This window comes from Gekko japonicus, unplaced genomic scaffold (assembly GCF_001447785.1).
Source record: "Gekko japonicus isolate JY-2015 unplaced genomic scaffold, Gekko_japonicus_V1.1 scaffold1356, whole genome shotgun sequence".
Lineage (NCBI taxonomy): Eukaryota > Metazoa > Chordata > Lepidosauria > Squamata > Gekkonidae > Gekko > Gekko japonicus.
This window is the reverse complement of record NW_015170320.1, coordinates 165003-186304: the sequence shown is the minus strand read 5'-3', so window position 1 is coordinate 186304 and position 21302 is coordinate 165003.

The following is a 21302-nucleotide window of genomic DNA, read 5'->3' as shown; positions in this document are numbered from 1 at the left end:
CGTGACAAAATGGCCAAATGTTATAAAGACGTATCAAGAAACTGTTGGAGATGTAAGAATAATATAGGCACTTTTTCCATATGTGGTGGTGGTGTGAGAAGATCCATAAATTTTGGAAAGATGTTAAACAGTTAATAACCGAGATTATGGACATAGAGCTACAATTGTTAGCAGTAATTTACTTGCTTAATATAATACCAGATGGGTTCAGATGTGATGATGTATGTATTTTATCATATTCCCTTACTGCATCTAGAATACTTGTTGCTAAATGTTGAAAAAGTGATAGCTTACCTACTAGAGAAGAGTTGATCATAAAAATTTGTGATGTGGCAGAAATGGATAAATTGAATATGATACTTTTAGGAAAAGATGAAAAAGCTTTCCAAAAAAGATGGTACAAAGTTAACAAATGGTTTAGAAATAATGTTTAATGTAAACTCCAACATTTGATTTATATACTGCAACTTTGTTTTTCTCTTTGTAATGTAAAAATCATAAATAAATCCTTAAAAAAAACCCAAAGGAATGTTCCTGACATTTTAGACAACACATATTGTCAAGGACCTACTATGTTCTTTAGTTACCCTATAATGACAGGAAGAGTGGTAAAAGGATGGGCTCCTCCTTATGTTTTTGCAAACTCATCTGTGTAAATGTTGGTGCCAACCATTCTTGACTGTGAGGACAGAGCAGCTATTCTGGATTCATTAACCTGAAGCATACAGTGATGTGAATACGTGAGCATCAAGTTTTACCACCACACACTGTATCCTCATGCTATCTGGGGATCCCAAATATGAGCGAGTGAGTCTGTCTGTTGCCTTATGATTCTGCATGTGGGAGAAGAGGATTGGCTGCCTGCCACCCTTGCTGATAGATGGGGTGAGGGCCAGGTACAGCCGCTGCATGCTTGAACAGCTAGGGGAAACTCTCTCATTCCGGCCCCACAAACCTGTCACTCATACCATCGATCAGGTGCCAAGGGCAGGGGCTCAAGGGGCTTCAGCCAAGCCTGGCAGGCCTCCTTTTTTCAGCACTGAAGAGTGGGAGTTGAACAGCCCCTTGGCCCTGACAGCTGGCAGCTTCATGAAGACATCACACAGATGCCGGGCCAGGGCAGGATGCAAGAAGAAGAAGAAGAAGAAGAAGAAGAGATTGGATTTATACCCCGCCCTTCACTTGGCGTCTCAGAGTGGCTTACAAACTCCTTTCCCTTCCCCTCCCCACAACAGACACCCTGAGAGAACTCTGACACAAACTGCTCTTTTTCAAGGACAGCTGTGCCAGAGCTTGTGACTGACCCAAGGTCACATCAGCAGGTGCAAGTGGAGGAGTGGGGAATCAAACCCTGTTCTCCCAGATCAGAGTCCGCACACTTAACCACTACACCAAACTGGCTCTGTTGCCTGCCTGTACTCTTGTCCCTTTGCTAACCCACTCATTGTGTCTCTCTGAATGAAGGAGATCCAGACACTTCAGTGGAGGAGCATCACCTGTGTAACAATGCAAAGGGTGCTGTTCCATCCTCAATCGATCAAACTGGCAAGCCTCGTAGCTATCAAGTGACAATTTTATCAGCAGTACAAGAAGAGGAGGAGGAGGAGGAGGAGGAGGAGGAGGAGATTGGATTTATATCCTGCCTTTCACTCGGACTCTCAGAGCAGCTTACAATCTCCTTCCCTTCCTCTCCCCACAACAGTCACCCTATGGGGTAGGTGGGGCTGAGAGAGTTCTGAGAGAACTGTGACTGACTCAAGGTCACCCAGCTGGCTGCATGTGAAGGACTGGGGAATCAAACTCAGTTCTCCAGATTAGAGTCAGCCGCTCTTAACCACTACACTGTGTTGTAGCTTGCTTCCCTCCAGTCCAGAGCAGCCATTCAAGGTTAAATGCAGCACTATAGATGTGCAAATCTTGGGGCAGTGAAGATGAGGAGTAAAGCATTATTCACATATTGTAGAGGCTGAAAATCTGAGCAGAATCTTCAGGAAAAGGGGCCCTGATCTTCAGAAGTAGCCATGGAAGCTCTCAGATTTCTCAGGACAGAAGGGCTGCTTTGTCATTGGCAGGACTGGAAGTGATACAGGAGCAAAAGCCCCTGAGGCAGGGGTATGCGGAAAGTCAGAGCCAGATTCAAAAAACAACCTCCCTGACATCTGAATGGCTATTTGCCTTCATAATGCTGTGGATACCCTAAGGGACGCATAACAAATTCCTCCCCTCCCCCACACCTAAAAATTCAAGATGTGAATGTGACACACACAGGTTTGCCGATGTGTTTGCCTGGCAGTTGAGACACACACCACAGCCCTGATGGCTTTGGCTGGTGACCTCTATCTGAATGTAGACACACTTCTGTGTTGCTCCTACTGGACCTCCCAGCGGCCTTTGATACAGTGGACCATGGGCACCTTTTTGGAGGTGTTCGAAGACAGAAATAGGTATTGGGATGTGCTCTGGACTGGTTCAAATCATTCCTCACAGACTGGACTCACAGGCTTGCTGTGAGAAGCAAGTTGTCACCAGTCTGAGACCTGTCCTGTAGGGTTTTATAGGGTATAGTCCTATCCAAACTGTGTGTAAAGCCTGTAGAACAAATTATTCATTGTTTGGGGGTTGGGGGTTGTCAGCAGCATGATGACGACACCCAGCTTTATGTCTCCTTATTCAAATTTCCTGGTGGTGTGGTAAGGGTCCTGAATCGCTATCTGCTGTCTGAAATTAAATGGCTAAGAGTGGACTAATTGAAACAAAACCGTGATAAGACAGAGGTGATGCTGGCTGAGAAGACAGAGATCTTGAAGGACATTGTGCTTCCCATCTCTGATGGGGTTCGGCTGACCCTCACTGACTCTGTCACAAGCTCAGGGGTTATACTGAATCCACCATTATCGCTAAGGAAGCACGTTAATGCAGCTGCAAAGAAATATTTTCTACCATCTTTGTTTAGCCTAGAAGATGGCCCCTACTTTTGCTTGGTTGATCTGGCCACCTGAACCCATGCCACGGTAACCCTAGCCTGGAGACTCCACTTGGTTCAGAGTGCTGCACCATAATTATCAGGAGCTAGGCATAGTATACATGTTATCCACGTTCTGTAAACCCTCCATCAGTTACTGGGTTCAATTCAAGGTATTGGTTATCACATAGAAAGCCTTTCGCTGTCTTGGACCCTCATATCTGTGGGACTGCCCATACTCCTACAACCCTTCCTGATTCAGGAAGAATGCTTTAATACAAGGAAAGAGACTCTGGGACTTTACTACTGTTTACAGCATGTACTGTCTGTTGCTGTATATCCTACTTTGCCTCATTTAAGATGCCATATTAATACTTACATTTTGTTTCAGCTTTGTTAAAGATTTTTCTTGGTTTTAATTTCCACACTGGAGGTCCCATCCTATTGACTGTGTTGACTTACATTGTATAATCTACCTTGAGTCTCAGTGAGAAAAGCGGAATGAAATAACATAAAAGGCCCTTTCTGCATGTGTTTGCCTCACTTTCCTTGTGCAGTTCAGCCAGCTTTTCTTTGTCATTCTGTATTCCCATCGCTTTTTAACGTGCACGTGCATCTGGGTTTTCTTTCCAGCCTGCATTGTTTTTCCTCCCTTCAGTGCGCAGCTTGCTTTCCCTTCGTTGTTGGTCTGGGCTCTGTGAGACGGCTTTTGCTGCGAGTTTTCCCCTCCCCTCGTTTCCACACCGAAGCTAATTCAAAAGCAGTCATGTTCCCTCGGAGGCGACTCCTCCGCCCACATCGAGGCCATTCCCTTCACACTGTGTTCAAGCGGCTTCCATTCCCGCCTCCCTTTCCCCTCTTCTTTTCTCTCCAGTGGCGCCTGGACACTTTAGGCGGCTAAGGCAAGGGAGAAGCAGCAGGAGAGCATGTGTGCAGCTGCTGTGCAAAGGAGGAAGGGGCCCAGGTGGGGAGGCGCTGCGGGTGGAAGGAGCGAGAGGTGCTGGCTGGTTCGCACACATCCAGGAGCAGCTTTGGCTGCGTTTGCTTGTTTTTGACAGCTGGGTGCAGATGGCCTCAGTTGGATCACCCAGGTTTGCCCAAGCAAAGATTCCCATTTCTTCGCCCATCTTCTCTCACCTTTCTCCAGGAATAACAAGCAGCTCTGAGGTGGGGGGAAAGGAAGCAGCATCATGTTGTTTTGGGGTCGACATTTCTCCCCTCCCCCAACCCAATCTGTGGAAGGATCAGATTCAAATTTATTTGCCTCTTGACCCCTGCAAAGCCTTTCTCTCCCCCCCCCCCCTGCTAAAGTTTTGGGGTGAAAAACCGAGAGACTTTTTAAAAAATCACTTGGAGGGTTGCTGAGATCTTGGAAAGAGCAGGGGGGGGGGGAGAGGTTCGTAAGGGAGACAAGGGCCATTGTGGGTGCTGCTGCTGCCAGGAGCTCCAGAGCCAGGGGGTGCACTTGAAAAAGAGCATGCAGAGATGTGAGTGGCCTAGAGAGACTGAAAAGCACAGGCAGACAGCATTTAAAAGAAGGAAGAAAGGTTGTCAATCTCAACACTGGGAAGTGAGTGACATCAAAACCAAGGAGTGCGCATGTGTGTGTATGTTAAGTCCGCACTTAACAAATTAGTCAGAGAGTGATTTCAGCAAAAACTCATAGCCCGAACAGCTTTTCCATTGCAGCTGCTCGGTATTTAAACATTCCGGGCTAATGTAGCCACACCTACTATACAATTATCAACCTATCAGGTTGTTCGCATAATTGCCCAATCACAAGTGTACCCACCACAGACAATTCAAATGTGATTGGACACAATACTTTCGGCGCGAATCCTAGCCGACGTCTGAAGCTTAGCACAGCTTCTCTATGGGATGATTCACACTTCATCCTCATGCATTCAGGGCAGCATCTGAATACATTACAGTGTGTGTGTGTGAGAGAAATCATACACGTGATTCAGGGTTTGTGTGTGTGTGAATGAAACTGGAAGGTGGGAGGGAGGTGCTTGCTAGAGGCTACTGTACAGTTGTTGTGGGACAATCCAGTAAATTAAAAAACAAACCTTTGGACACAGCCCCCACAGGTCACATGCACACCTTAATTAAGCAAAAAATGCGGATTGCGCCTGTAGATGCAGAATGCATACACAGATAAACTGGAGGGGAAAGAATAGTGCAGAGGGGAAGGAACGATAATCCAAAGTCAACCTTTAAGACTTGACTGCTGGGATTCTCCAGAGTAAGCTGCAGTGAGCGGTGTGTGCAGAAAGGACCAAATACATAAATAAACAGCATGTTTACTTGGTGGCATCTTGGTGGCAAACTCTGAGTTACTTCTGCTTCATGTTTGAAAGGGCCCTTTAAGATGCAAACAGATGCCCTTGGGCTTATGGTTCCCCTCTCTCTCCGGTTTCCCTTTTAGAGCAGGAAGCACGATGGAAGCCTCAGACATAGGCCGAATCTGCATTTGTCTTTCCCACCAGTGTCCCAGCCTTTTGACTCCGTGTTCAAAAAAGCTGTCTACATTTGGTGTCATTTTCACACCTCAAGAGTGCTAGCATACTTTTGCACGTCCACATATGTTTAACGTCCTTTCAGGGTGGCTCCACTGTCATTGCACCTCTGCACGGCTTTAAAAGAATCTTCTCCAAGCAACATTCAAATAAGCATAAAGATGGCGTCACAGCAGCATGAAACTAATCTAAAAATGCAAATGCATATTCGACCATTGTTAGGATTCAGAGACTCTGCAGACAGAAACAAACTGGTAAAATGCTGTTCCTAATGCATGGTGGTGTATGAGCGGTGGAGCGGCGGCGGAGAACATGGCGGCAGTGGCGAGTCGAGCGAGCGGAGGCTGGGCCGACGGAGCGCGGAGGCGGGGCAAGGCAGCAGGCCGGAGCCTATTGGACAGAGTCCGCAGCAGGAGCATGCGCTGATGTGCACTTGGCCCAAGCCGGGGAATTGTGGTGACCAAAGGAAGACCTGCGCCAGGAAGATGCCGTCGCCGGATTGGAAAAGACCTCCCGCAAAGAGACTATAACAACAAGACTTCGCTATAGGGTGCCTGTTAGGTTAGTCACTTCCCTCCATTGTATGTATGTGGCCCTTAGGTAGGAATTGTATGAATTGTATAATGTAAACCGCTCATAGCCCTTAGGGGGTGAGCGGTATATAAATTGAAGAAATAAATAAATAAATAAATAAATATGAGAATGTTAAATCTCTGAGTACCACTGCATGGAAATGTTCCATGCTCTTGGCTCAATGCAAAGTTGGAACTAAGGAAAAAAAATTGTGTCCAGAAAGGAGACAAGTGGTCTGGTCAATTTTCCTCCCACATCACTTCATCCATGATATGGACTTGGGCACAAACAACAGTTTCCTGCATCTGCCTTGTGGAAAGGCAGCAGCTCAGTGGAGTATGGGTGCCCTGATGGGACACAAAGGAGCCTATGATAAACTAACTGTGGCCTTTGTAAACATACACTTGGAAACCTGTTTCCTAGTGCAATTTCCCCACCAGTATCCTGAGGTGTTCCTCTCACTTTCACACAACACAGGCTCCGTTAATGAGCCAATCACCTCTGTGAAGAACCCCGATATCCCCCTCTCCCCCATAACCATTTCATATAGTTCTTCTCAGGTAATTCCATCACTAAGGATTATAATATGATCCCCTTATTCTCTTTCAAAACTCTAGAATGGCTTGCTGACGACACCAGGAGGAAAATGGACTCCCTGGGTTGTTAGCTGAGAAAATCCTTTCATAAGAATGGAAGAGAGCCAGGGATTAGTGTTTGAGATCAACTCTGATGCAGCAGTTGATTTCTACTGTGCCCCCTACTGGGCAGTAATTGGAACTGAAGCAGCCTCTGATTGTCCACAACCAAAATGCCATCTGTCCTTTAAATCCTAATGACCAGGTTTTCCTCCACACTTTAACTAAGTTCTGGTTTTGGTTGTAGTGAGGGCTTCCCACATGACTGTGGGCCAATCCAGACCCTTTAGTTGTGTTTGGGCCTCGGTTTTCACTTCAAATGTATAAAGGATTGTTACGTTTTTTTCTGGCAGAGTGTGGTGGTTAGAGGGTTGGGCAAGGACTGGAAAAACCTGAGTTCAAGTCTCCACCTGTCATGAAAATTTACCAGGTGATCTTGGACCAGTAATCCTTTCTGAGCCTAATCTACCCCACAGGGTTGTCGTTGTGACGATAAAAAATGGAGAAGGGAAGACTCATGTGTGCCATCCTGAGGACCTCAGAGTAAGGACAGGATAAAGATGCACTAAATAAATAAAGACAGCTAGGTCTCCATTCTGGAGAATTCATTTGTTCAATACTTGCCAGCCATGGAGTAGTTAAAGACCCTCTGTCAAGGAAAAAGTTGGGGACCTTTTATCTACTATGAGTTAGGCTCTGTGCAGCACCTAAATCAGGCCAGACTGGGTCAGTGCTCTGCTAGGAATAAGAAGCTTTGTGGCTGAAACTGAAAAGAGAAGTGAGGGAGAGAGACGGAAAAGAAACAAATGCTCAGATCTGGAAGTGAAAGTGTTAACACATTCAAACTGAGAAAGTAACCTGGTGATGTGCATAAAAATAGAGAGGAAGTCTTGGGCGCTAAAGGACCCTTGAATTCAGCACAGGGAGCTAGAGCTGGAATCAGCAGATGGGAGTCAGAAGTGGAAAATCCCACAGAGGAAGCAGGCAGGTCCCACCACCATGGCTGTTTTTAATCACTGGCATAGGTCATTCCACATCAAAAACTGCCACCCCCTCCAAAAAACCCCCACAGTGTTTAACCAGAAAGGGAGTCAGTAAGGTAATTCACTACCTGTGTGACAATTATTACAGCACACTGTCAGTAGATAGATGGAGAGAGAGACGCCTAGGATCCAGAAAAAAACACTGCGTGTTGAGATCAGCGTCCTATCTGAATCGTGATATGCTTAAGACTTGTTGTCTAGCTTTTATGAAAATGAGAGCTTTGGCACCTCTATAAAATTTCCTGAAGAAGATTCATTTTTTGAAACGTTGGTAAATAATCCGGAGACGACGTTGTACCTTGGTTTATATTCTATTAAGTTGTGTATCATATTGGAATGCTTCAGAGCACAATACATGTACAGCAATTCTTATAAGTCGTATGACTGTTGATTGCGGGTCAGACTAACACGACTGTTGACCTTATATTTGTTTATCTGTTTTAGTCGTGTGTGTCCAGATTTTTTTGTAGTAGATAGATGAAGCCAAGAGTGAAGGAAGGCCAAATGTTGCACAGCAATCTTTACATATATAATTCTCTTGACTCGTTGGCCATTTCCAGCTCTCCCATTGGCTGTGCTGTGCGCTCCATCAGCCACTGGTCCATCAACTGCCACTCAAGAGTAATCGCGTGCCATTGGCTGGGTGCTGGGTCCACTCTTCCCCACCCATTACCGCCTCAGCCACTGTTCCCTGTCTCTCCTGACGAAGACACTTCTCCTGCTTGGCTCCTGTGGGGCTAACTTTTCCCTCAGTGGCTGTTGCTAGGCAACCAAGCTTGGTTCTGTCAGTAAAAAGACAAAGGAATGAAGACTTTTCCAGGCCTTTGTTGTCTGGAGTTCAGTTGTGATACCAGGCAATACCACAGCCAGTGTGGTGTAGCAGTTAGCACTTGCAGACCCAGGTTCTTGCTGTGGAAGCTGACTAGGTGACTTTGGACCAGTCACAGACTTTCAGTGTAACCCTCTCCCCCACCCACTGCCAGCTTGGCCACTTTCCTGTCAGAATAAACTTTAAAAACGGCTGTCTCTCCTGCTTGGCTCCGCCATGGCTGGCTGGCTACTGAGGTGGGCCAGCGGCCATCAAACCATTGTGTCAGGTTTCACCTGGAATCAACGGAGTCATTTTCCATAGAAAAGGTTACTTTATTGAAGCCATGGATCACTGAACAGGTCTCTGATTGGAATGCGGAAGCCCAAGCAACTTAAAGGGAAATCATAATCACTTTTAACCAATGATCATTATTCCCGCCCTGACATCCAGAGCAGTTTTGCACGCTCATTTCATGAGAAAGCAACAGCCCCTGCTATCAGCAGCTAGCAGTTCACACAGTTCTTACTAATTAAAACAAAAGCTAAAACTCCTTATCTCACACCTGTTGCCCTTGAGAAGAAAGCGGTTCCCTAACAAGCATAGTCATTTCATATATCACGCATGCGCCAGCATTTCTACATAATTAGCAAGCAGTAACACATAGGAACAGTTTGCACAATACATTGGGGGGGGTCTGGATATAGGGGATTCATATATACACTGAATGACATTCATTGGCAGCTTGCTGACATACTGCCCCCCCGAAAATCAATTCCCACCAACATTTGACCATCTCCCGGGCATTCCGGGAGAACTCCAGGTCATTCCGGGAGACCTCCCGGTTTCTCCTGGAACTTGTCGTGGAAGTCTCTGAGCATGTGAGGGGTCCGAATATCCCCTTCTTCCACCCTTTCGTGGTGCTGGGGTCCGAAGTCCTTCCACTCAACAAGGTAATACAATTTTCCACGTTTGCGTTTAGAGTCAAGCACACACTTGATTTCATAATGTTCCTGACCATCTAGTAAGATAGGCATGGGTGGCGTTTGATCACCATGCCATTCACATGATCCATTGTCTTTCTTCAGAAGGCTGAAATGGAATACAGAATGCAGCGATCGTAAATTCTTAGGCAATTCTACATCAACAGCTACATCATTGATAACTTTACGAACTTTAAATGGACCAATAAATTTCTAACTCCAACTTTCTGCTTGGTCTTAACATTTTGATATTTTTTGTTGACACATACACCGAGTCACCAGGCCGTACGTAGAGCCCAACCCACCACCCTACCTCTGTCAGCCTGTTTTTTGTAAGCTGCCTTGGCAGCATCTAGAGTCTTACACAGATGAGGCCATGCCTCTTGTAGTCCCTTACACCATGTGGTTGCATCACCCCCCCTTCCATTTTTCCCCCGTCGAGGAAAGGCATAGGGGGGCTGTCATAACCATACAAAGCTTTAAATGGTGACATTCCAATTGATGCGTGATCAGAATTATTGTAGCAATATTCAGCTAGGGGTAACAAGTCACACCAGTCATCTTGTTGATAGTTTGTAAAACATCTGAGATATTGTTCCAGAGTTTGATTAACTCTCTCAGTTTGGCCATCAGTTTCTGGGTGGTAAGCACTACTCAGACCACGTTGCACCCCCAACAGAGTCTATTGAAGCCATGGATCACTGAACAGGTCTCTGATTCGGGCCATTCGGGACAGGGGAAGACCGCCGCAGGTGTTGCCGTTCGAGTGGCCGCCTCTGGAGCAGCCTCCCGCAGACCAACAGCAGCAAGCCCCTCAGCTGCCGGTTCCCCAGCTCCCCCCCCAACCAGGGGCATCTCAACCAGTGCCGCGACCACCGAGTCCCAGACCCCAGCAAATCCCGAGGGTGAAGGACCTGATCGAGGCAACGTTTGATGGGAACCCCGAAGAGTTGCCGTACTTCGTGGTGAGAGTGCAAAAGTTCCTGGAAAAATCGGGCCACCTCTTCCCAGACGACAGCAGAATTGATGTGGTAGCAGCTCGCTTGAAAGGGGTGGCGGCGGCTTGGTACGTTAGCTTGCATACTACCAGAGGCCCAGAACTCAGAGACATGTATGCCTTTATGTGGGCCTTAAGACGTCAATTTGAAGACCTGAATGCCGCCCCGAGAGCTAGAGTCTACCTTCGAACCTTGCGTCAGGGGCGGAAGACGGTGAGAGACTATTCTGCAGAGTTTAAGCTTTACGCAGCGAAGCTGGCTGACTGGCCAGACCACATCCTAGCAGAGATGTTCCATGTCGGCCTGAATCATGAAATAAGGGAGACGGTGTTGCGCTCCGTGGATCCTGTCTCCTTATCAGCTTGGATCCTCGAGTGCAGGGAACCGCTTACATACTCTTCGACTGGATGTGGCCATGGCAGGGGGGAAACCCAGTCCCCAGACCCCAAAGCCAAAAGTCTACAAGCAACCGGACCCACAGAGGGAGCAACGAATGAGGCAAGGGCTTTGCCTCGATTGTGGTGAAAGAGGGCACTTCGCAGCCGAATGTGGGCAAAAGACTCCCCGTGACAAACTGGAGACATTACTCATCACATTTCCGAATATGTCTTCAGTAGAAAGATAATTCTTGTAATTGTCGTCAACCCCCTGCTGTGTGGCTGACTTTCCCCTAGGGTTGCCAATCTCCAGGTGGGACCTGGAGATCTCCCACTGTTACAATTGATCTCCAGATGACAGAGATCAGTTCCCCTGGAGAAAATGGCTGCTTTGGAGGGTAGACCCTATGGCATTATACCCTGCTGAGTCCTCCCCCCCCCAAAGCTGCCCTCCACAGGATCCACCCCCCAAATCTCCAGGTACTTCCCTACTCAGAGTTGGCAACCCTACTTTCCGTTCAGTGCCTGTTGCTAGGAAACTAAGCTTGGTTCTGTCAGGAGAAGGCCGGGGGGGGGGAGAGACCCTTCCTACACCTATTTTGGCCTTTGGGAGAAAACTCATTGGGGCCAGTCCTGACTAGGATTGCCAGCTCCAGGTCGGGAAATTCCTGGTGATTTTGTGGCAGAGTATATGGAAGCCAGAATTAAGGGAGGGGAGCGGCCTCAGCTGAACAGAATGCCATACAGCCCACCCTCCAAAGCAGTTATTTTCTCCAGGGGGAGAGAGAGATCTGTTGTCTGGAGTTCAGTTGTGATACCAGGTGATACCACAGCCAGTGTGGCGTAGCAGTTAGCGCTTCAGAGCAGGGTCTGCCAGACCCAGGTTCTTGCTGTGGAAGCTGAGTGGGTGATTTTGGACCAGTCATAGACTTTCAGTGTAACCTACCTCACAGGGCTGTTGTGTTGCCCTGCAAGGCACTTAATGTGCTCTTATGGACTGTATAAGTCATAAGTGATAAAATGGACTGTGCAAACACTTGCTTAAGGGACTGTACTGCATGGTGACCCAATGTGATGCCAGTTGAGAATGCACACATAAGAGAAGAAAGTCTTTGTGTTGCTGTTCCAGTTGGTTCTTCAAGGTTACCTGCCCTCTTACCTGCTGTGAGATGGACCAGTTCCCTAGCTGCATGAAGGAGTCGAACGCCATGCCATGCCAAAGTTCAAGAACAAAGAGCTCCAAACACCATAAGGAGCTCCCTCTGACACACGCAGGCAACCCCCCACCCATACATCTACCTGCAAGACTGCACATAACCGAGAAGTTCTACACATGGTTGCTTGGAAACTAATCTCTTGCCCATCAACAGACTCGGCTAAGCCCATCAAGAAACAATATCCCTAGCTTTGTGACTCATACCCTCTTCATCCAGGTGCCACTCTCCAGTCCAAGTTACTAGCTCTCAATATTGACCACTCCCTGTCCCCTCCCCTTGTTCCCTGTACCCAATAGGTGTGTTTTGGAGACAGACTAACTAGAGGTCTGCCAAGTTCCCTAGCTGCATGAAGCATCCCCCTCCCCCTGCAGGTACCCCCTTAAAAGGAGGCAGCCATTGCCCTCGCTCTCTTTCTTCCCCTGCACTCTACTTTCTATATCCCCCCCATACTCTCGGTTTTAGCACTACCGATGAGTTTCCATGTGGCTTGCTGGTTCAGGCACATGAACCCCCATTCCTCATAATCTCCCCTATTTTTACGGTGGATCGCTCATTCGTCGAGGACAGGTAAATATTACCCACCAACGATCATACCCTTTCTATCTACATTTCTTAGGACTGTATATTTGAAGCATGTTTGTGATTTTATGTGCTTGAGATACATTCAATAAAACGATAATAATTTCAGTCTGATGACTGGTTAGAAGCGGGACCTCTGTATACACCGGTGCTTGCTCCCTAATTTTCCTATTGCTGATTTATAAATCATAATCCCCCATATTTGTTAAAATATAAAGGCAATTTTGCTAACAGTTGTGCAAGTCAAAAGGGGGAGAGGAGAATGATGTAAGCTACTTTGGTCCCCACTGCAGAGAAAGACTGTACTGTTCCTCCTGGGGAACCATTGTTGCCAATTTCCAGGTGAGGGCTGTAGATCACTCAGAATTACAACTGCTCTCCAGGAGGGAGGGGGGGAGAGATGGAAAGCTGAAATCAGAGAGGCAGATAACAGCAGGTTGAGGGTTGACTGGTAAGGAGATAGAATTGCCAACTCCAGGTTGGGAAATTCCTGGAGATTTGAGGGGTGGAGCCTGGAGAGGGTGAGGTTTGAGGTGGGGTGGGACCTCAGACAGGTACAATGCCATAAATTCCACCCTCCAAACCAGCCATTTCCTTCTGAGGAACGATTGTTGCAAATCTCCGGTGGAGATCACTCAAAATTACAACTGCTCTTCAGGTAGCAGAGTTCAGTTCCTCTGGAGATAATGGTGTACTCTGTGTCATTATACCTTGCTAAGGTCACCACAGCAAATTGACACTGAGTGCCCAAGGCCAGGGCACTCTCCCAGAGCCTCTTTCTAGAGCTTGTTGTATTTATTTCCACAACTGGCATTATTCCTAGTTAGGAATAATTTTACAGATTACTGGCTTCTGGCCTCTCATTTCTGCTTACCTCCCAGCACTGGGAACAAAGCTCAGTCCTTTTGGCTTTGCCCTTTTAATCCTTCTCAGATCCTGAGCAACAAGACCCCAAGACTCCTGGCTCTCCCACCTCCACAATAACCCATCAGACCAGACCCAATAGTTTTCCTCCCATGGATATGTTTAAAGGTAGAGGGGGAGAACCCTTGCAATGAAATCATATCAAATCGAGAATGAAATTAAAGCCTGGCTAATACAGCAGTGATGGCAGCCCCAGGGTGGGCAAGTTTATTTATTTCTCTTTGGAAATGAATTTCAGCTCCTCCGCTTGCCTCCCCCAACCCCCTCCAGGAGGTGCCGTTCGTTCTGTCTCATCCATCATAAGCAGGAGCATGATGGCGGGTGGTGTGTGGGCACACACCAAGCCCAGGGGGCATTGGGAGCTGGCTCACCCCCCACCCCCACCCCCCAGCAGTGTCTTTATATTCAAGGAGAGGGGAAAAACAAACCTTCCACAAAAATTGAAAGGACTAGATGGACAGGCTGGAAATATATATGCCTTTCTTGCTCACAATATGTTGGCTATGATTAAGGGAAGGTTAATTTAGAATAGAAGCAGTGGTTCTCTGTGTTGACTATCACCCACCCTTGGGAGCCAGGATCAGTGAATAACCTGTCCAGAGCCTTGGTGGCTCCTTTCTTTTGTTATATAACTTTATTTTTAACTTTTACAACCAACAATAACACTAACAAGAACATTTTCCTTTTTAAAAAACAAAAACAAAATCAACATATTTATCCGGTAAGGCACTAGTAGTATCATTTTTATTAGCAATATATTGAAAGAATCTAAACCATTTTTTCACAAAACAGTCCTTCTCATTTGAGTTTTCCGACAATAACAGTTGTGTAGCTAGTTTGTCCATTGCTCCAAAAGATCTCATAGTTAGCCATGTGGGAAGAGGGGTGTGTGAAGGGGGGGGGGAGATAATGATACATATATTTATGGGTTTGTTTTTTTAAAATGAAGACATAGGGTTTGGGTTAACAGATACTATAAAGGGATGCCTATCAATCCAAAATATGAATGACCACTCTGTGAATGTGCCTGTGTGGTAATTCTTACTTAATGCCTCTCCTCCATGGGGGAAAATATTAATGAACAAATACATACAATTTTTTTCATTGGAATGCAAAATCCATATGGACTTTGCTGGAGAGATCTATGAGCATGTGAGTTAAGGATCAAGTGGGAATGGTTTTAATTTTAATCCTAATTTTAATCCAGTGCAACATTTTTCACATTCAAACAATATTTGTTTTATTTATGGTTCTGTGGTTAAGGCATATTAAGTGCTCTATAAACAGTGCATTATACTGGGGATAATGATGAACCATATCTGTGAAGGGATATATGTGGAATACTTGTGTTAGAATACCAAATCCGCATGGATTTTCCAGGGGGGGAAATCTGTGAGCTGGAATGGGCAGGAATCCAAAGAGGTAAGATTCTTATCTTCATCTCATTGAAATATAGATTCTTCTTGTAATCTCTTACAGTGTAATTTTTTCTCTCTCCTTGGAAGAATATTCATGGAGGGCATGTTTGTGTGCGGACTGTTATATTCCTAGAATATTATGTCAGAGTCACCCCTGTAATGTTGATGTGCTTGTGAATATGCTTTTGTGTGCCCATTATTTCTTCCTTCCTGCTGTTTCACTTCTTAGAGGTCTGAATTCCCCATGCAAGCAATCCGCCCCCCCAACAGCCCCAGACTTTTCCCTTCTTTGATGGGCAGGGTGGGTTATCTCACTTTGCTTATTGTCTGGTCTGCCTGCTGGACTGGATTGCAGGAGGCTGTAATACCCGACTGTGTGTGACAGAAAGTGATGGCGGCATATTGCAGTAATTGCATATGGTCTCATTAGGCAGTGCTGCTTGTGCGCAACCAAGATCTGAACGTGCCTCCCTCTTCAGATTTCTAGCAGGGGAAAAATGATGTGCTAAAGATTTCTTCTTCTTCTTTCACTTAGAAGTGGTCCTTGCAGCCTGAGGCTAGAGGCTTTGCAAAGAAGACTGGAAGACTTACTTGCAGCACTGGGGCCTTTTTTAATTCCCTTCCCCAAATGCCCAGGCAGCAATATTGTAAAGCTCTGAAGGAACTCATGTGTCCCACCTCTGAAGCCATAGAGGATTTGTGGCTCTGTACATAGCCCCCACCTCCTCCGCATGATAGGGTTTCTGGCCAGTCCTTTGCAGCTTCCCTTGCTGAGATTAAAGACAAGAATTTCTCCACTAGAAACCATACTTCCCCTCCCTCCTCTCAAGACATGGATGCAAAGGGCCAGAGTGCCAAGGTTGATTCACACAACCTCTGAGCAAATGGTACCTACTGCAAATCTGCCTGAAATCACTATGAACGTTAGAGTTCTAGTCATGGGCAGCCTGTCCTGTACAGGTATCAGCATCTATTGGACTGCACATTTTAGCACACTTGCCCATTTCTAGGGGCAGTCTGTAGTGATGCAGTGCCCCCTGCTGAAAAAGTGTGATCCAGGAGTTTAATTGCTTAGCATAAATCCTGAAACAATTGAAATGCATGGCAGAATCAGTTTATACGAACATATATCCTCTGTGATCAAATAGCCTTACAAGCACTACCATTCTATTAGGTTCAGGTGACAAGGTACTAGATGTGACTAAGTTTAACTCTCCAGTATCACCTAGCACCTCCAACAGAAATGAGAACTTCTATCTGCCGCTATGACAAGAAGCTTGTATAGATACGCCAGTCTAGATGGGCAAAACCCACCAACTTTATTTCAGGATTCTACCCCTTTAATTTTTGTGCCTTTATTTTTCAGCTGCTTCTCTTCAATGTATTTAGGTGAATTATAGGGTTCCCAACTCCAGTTTGGGAAGTTCCTGGAGATTTGGGGGTGGACCTAGGGAGTGTGGAGGGATCTCAGCAGGGTATCATGCCATAGCGTCCTCCTTCCAAAACAGCTCTTTTTTCTAGGAGAACTGATCTCTGAAGTCTAGAGATCAGTTGTAACTCCAGAAGATCTCCAGGCTCCAACTGGAGGCTGGCAATACTAGATGGGTATAACTCTGCTTCAGATTACCCTTGAAGAGGGCTGTGAAACCTCAGCACACACAGTCTTGGGTATTTCACAAAATTATTCTCAAGCATCAGCCTTTCTGGTTCCTGGGGCAAGCCCTGGAATCTCAATGGTAATATTGAACAATATTCTCTCACTAGGAAAAAGGCCCGTTTTGGAAATAAATACAACGGCCTCTAGAAAGAGGCTCTGGGCGGGTGCCCCGGCCTTGGACACTCAGTGTCAATTTGCTGTGGCAACCTCAGCAGGGTATAATGACACTGAGTCCACCATTTTCTCCAGAGGAACTGATCTCTGCTACCTAAAGAACAGTTGTAATTTTGAGTGATCTCCAGCCCTCACCTGGAGACTGGCAACAATGGTTCCCCAGAAGGGAATGGTTGGTTTGAAGGGTGGAGTCTATGGCTTTGTACCTGTCCAAGGTCCCATGCCTCCTGAAACCTCACCCTCTCCAGGCTCCATCCCTCACATCTCCAGGAATTTCCCACCTGGAGTTGGCAACCCTATCTCCTTCCCAGCCAATCATCAACCTACCTTTATTTTCCCCTCACTCTTCAGCTTTCCACCCCCCACACACCTGCAGCCTCTCCCATGCTCTGAAGCCCTGACTGCTACGTCACATTGGCTGTCATAACGGGGGCCACCTCAGCAGCATATAAGGATACAGAGCCCACAATTTTCTCCAGGGGAACTGATCTCTGCCATCTGGAAAACAGTTGTAATTCTGAGGGATCTCCAGCCCTCACCTGGAGATTGGACACATTTTACCTCAGAACAGCAAACTGTTTAGAATGTTAGAGGCAAAAGCCAATCAAATCGCATATGCAAACGACCTCTGTGTTCTGACTGGCTATGGGGGGAGGGGGAGGAACAGCAAACTGTTTAGAATGTTGGAGGCGAGACTCAAGCAATGCAGCCAGTGGATAGGGACAGATTCTGAGTGACACACCAGGGCGCCAACCAATTCTGGAGCGAGTGGAATGTTCTAAAGAAGTGCCACCACCATTCGGCTTTTATATATAAGGGAGACTAGGAGGCAGGCCCGTTGTAGGAGCCAGACAATGAGTGCTAGGAAAACGTGAGAGGCCCCCGCAACCCTGGCTTGCACAGTCCGGTGAGACCCCGGGGGCCGTGGTGGCACGGCAGCGGCTGTCGGGTCGCAGGGCGACCAGGTGCAGTTGCTGTGGCCTGCCAATGACCAGGGCGGTGGGAGGAGCCACATTGGACTGAGGGCTCTCTGCGCGGCGCGCGGCGGTCAGGCTGGATGCTGCCGCTGAGGAGAAGGAGGCCCATCCCCCCTGCCTTGGCCCCCCTGGTGACAGGTGAGGCTCGAGGGGTGACAGAAGGGGGCGGCAGGGGCCACCTGGGCGGCCAGGCGCTGGCAACGTGGGGTGGCTCCAGCGGTGTCTGTGCTGGCAGTGTGCTGGCCCCCGTGCACTGACAGGCCAGGCGGCGAGGTGGATTAGGCCCGTGCCGGGGACGACAGGTGCGGCAGCGGGAGGATCGCCCTGCGGTCCCCGGCTCCCCCCTCCCAGACTGCAGGGTGGAGGGGCGAGGGAACGAGGCGCCACTGGCTCCCTGGACGGTGGGGTGCTGGCGTCCCGTGGGCTGCCAACGTCAGCCTGGCAACCCCCACCCGGTGGCAGAGCGCCCAGCTACCTGGAGGCTGCCTGGGGCGATGACGAACACTGTGGCGGTGCCAGGATTGACCTAGGGCTCACACATGTTCCAGCGCCAGAGCGTCCATCCTGCTAAGCGGCTCCGCGCAGAGTGAGGGCGAAAGGCTGCCTGGTGGGTCTGTGGGCGGGGAGGGAGGCAATCCAGCCAGGGGATTGGCCCCCTGCTGAGGGACAGGTCAGGGACCCAAAGACTAGGGAGGCGTGTGGAACGTTCAGGAGAGAGTCACACCAAAATGCTTTTATATATAAGGAGAGATTCTGAAGGGGATTCACATTCAGGGGCTGTGAGTTGTCACCGGGATCAGCACAATTATCTGAGGACCGCTTTAGAAGTGCCCCCCACCCCCCCGGGATTCTATATACAGAGCAGGAGTTGGGGTTGAACATTCCCTCCACCATTCATCTCTCATTGCCAAGGAAGTAGCTAAAGAACAGGAGGCGTCCTGTATTCAAGAATCCTGGGTGACAGGCACCTGCAGCAACTGGACATGGGCTTTGCCACCTCCCTTCTGCATTCCAGAGCTTCAGGTGCTAGCTGATTACTTCATTTCCTGGCACTGGAACAGCAAAAACAACCCTGGGGAAGAGCGAGCCTCAGAGGCCATTAGGCCAGCCGGTGAGCAGGGCGGCAGCTACCAGAAGCCCAGGCATAATGGCCTGAGCTGGGCATGGAAGCGACCCAGCTATGCAAGGACATGGGAGAAGCCAGGCAGGGAGAGCCTGGCCGAACGCCTCCTGGAAAAGAAAAGGAGAGGGCCAGCAAAGCTGGAGCAGGAGACTGGGGGGACGAGGTGCTCCAACCCCTGGCCAAGGTAATGGCTCAGGCTATAGGGGCAGGGGCAGGGCAGGTGGGGAGGAAGCAAAAAGGGTGGCTCCACAAACAGTCCAGGGAGGAGAGAGGAAGTTGTGTTCTCATGCCAGTTAAGGAGCGACCTGGGCTTCTTTACTGGTGTGCTGGACAATATGGGCACACACAGACTCCATGTACCCTTAGGGCTGCCAGCCCCCAGGTCTGGGCGGGGGTTCCCCTGCTTCTGGGGGCTAGCTGGCAGAGGGAAGCCCCACCTCCAAGTTGCGGCCACCCCTCTCCCTCCCCTCCTGTGAGATTTAAAAGGCTTCAGCTGATTGGTGGGGAGTACGTGGCCCACTGATCAGCTGGAGGGCCCTTTAAAATTTTCAGCAGGGAGGGAGGGGCTGTTGCCAACTGCAGCTCCACTGGTGGGGTGGGGGCCATGGCGTGTGGGGCTGATTTCCCAGCAGCCATTCACCGCTTGGGATTCAGGCCCATGTGCCGCCTCCCTGCTTGCTATGACTATGATTAATGGTCATAAATGCCACAGGAAGTTGCAGGAGAATGAACAGGAACACACCCAGGACGCAATACTGAACGCTACTATGTGTTTGTGAGTACAAATCTTCTGACACAGGGCTCACATTCAGGGTTTAAGCAAGTTCCACATGTCTCCACAGACATGCAAACTATGGTTGCCAACCTCCAGGTGGGGCCTGGACAACTCCTGGGATTACAGATGGTCCTAAGACTACAAGTATCAGTTCCCTTGGAGAAAATACCAGCTATGTAGTGTCCGGCAACAGGACCTGCCCCAAACTTGCAGGGACAACTCTCCTTGGCTGACACAAACCATGCACAACTGGCAGATGCAGTAGCCTAGCCGGAACACACCCAGAACAGACAAGGTGAGGTTGTGGACTCTGAATTAATTAATGGAGTTTGGCAACCAAGTGGAGCCAGCTACATCATCAAGTCCTGCCTGTGGAAGGGAGCAACCTAGGAGGCAGCTGAAACTAAGACAAGGCTCCAAGTCACTTCTGATTGGGTGAGAAGGTGGAGGGGAGGAGCAAGCCAGGGGAGGGGATTGGAAGGGCAGCCTATATAGGGAGGATCTGCAGCAGGCGGATGGATTATTCCTTCTGGGGACCGACTGTGTAAGGGCAGATGGCATGGAAAGGAACTGTCTTCCCTCTCCAGTCTGAGGCCTTGCAGGTCCTCCGCTGCAAGGAAGTCACAGCAGAGCGAGGGCAATGTGGCTTGACCATGGGAAGCATCACAGTAGTTGTGGCATATCCTTGCTGAGCTCTTCTCCTTCCCCAAACTCTCCACACTCACCAGGAATTTCCCAACCTGGATTTGGCGACTCTTGTGCAACCATGATTATGAGCCACTGACTCTCTGTCGCCATCTGCTAGCAAGTGGTGAATGACAGGTCCAGTTGTGTAGGCCTGGCCACCCGTCCAGCATTAGTGGACCATACATGATAGGATTTTGGTTGAAGGGGTTTTGAAAAGTTGTTCCTGTGGCATAGCAAGGGATACCGAGAGCCAAAGGAGGAGGGGCAGACAAAGGCCCTACCCTTGTCCCACCCAGACTCAGCTCAAACATTACATGACCAGAGGCATCAGGGCCACCAGAATGCTGCCCTCCTAATCCCACCCCTCTTGACAGCCAGCCCTGCTGGAAAGCCCCTCTTCCCATACCACTATTTAGTGCCCTGTTATTAAGACTGGCAGTCTTCCGTAGTTCCGCAGTGTTGACTATTAAACGCTAATTATGTGTGCTTATTTGTCAATTGGTACTACTTGGCGTTCCTGGTCTCACCTTGGGCGAGATCTCCCACATTTTGTCTGTAGCATCCTCTGCTTTCTAATGATTCCACGTTGCTTATTAACAACAGATGATTCCCAATCTAGCCACCCACCCAACAGTGCAGACGTGCACACACAGCCATCCTTTTGCTTGATGCTAAATAAAGAATTGTTCAGTGATGGCAACCTTGGGAAACAGAATCAGTATGAAACTATATATGTGTGTTGTTTGGAAAGGATGGGGGAAAGGAATGGAGGAATGCCCATACAACAAGAGCAGCTCAGGCAACTGTGACCTCGAGAAGGGGAAACACAATGACATTTTCTCTTAATGGTCTGGCCAGAGGTCATTTTTTTTT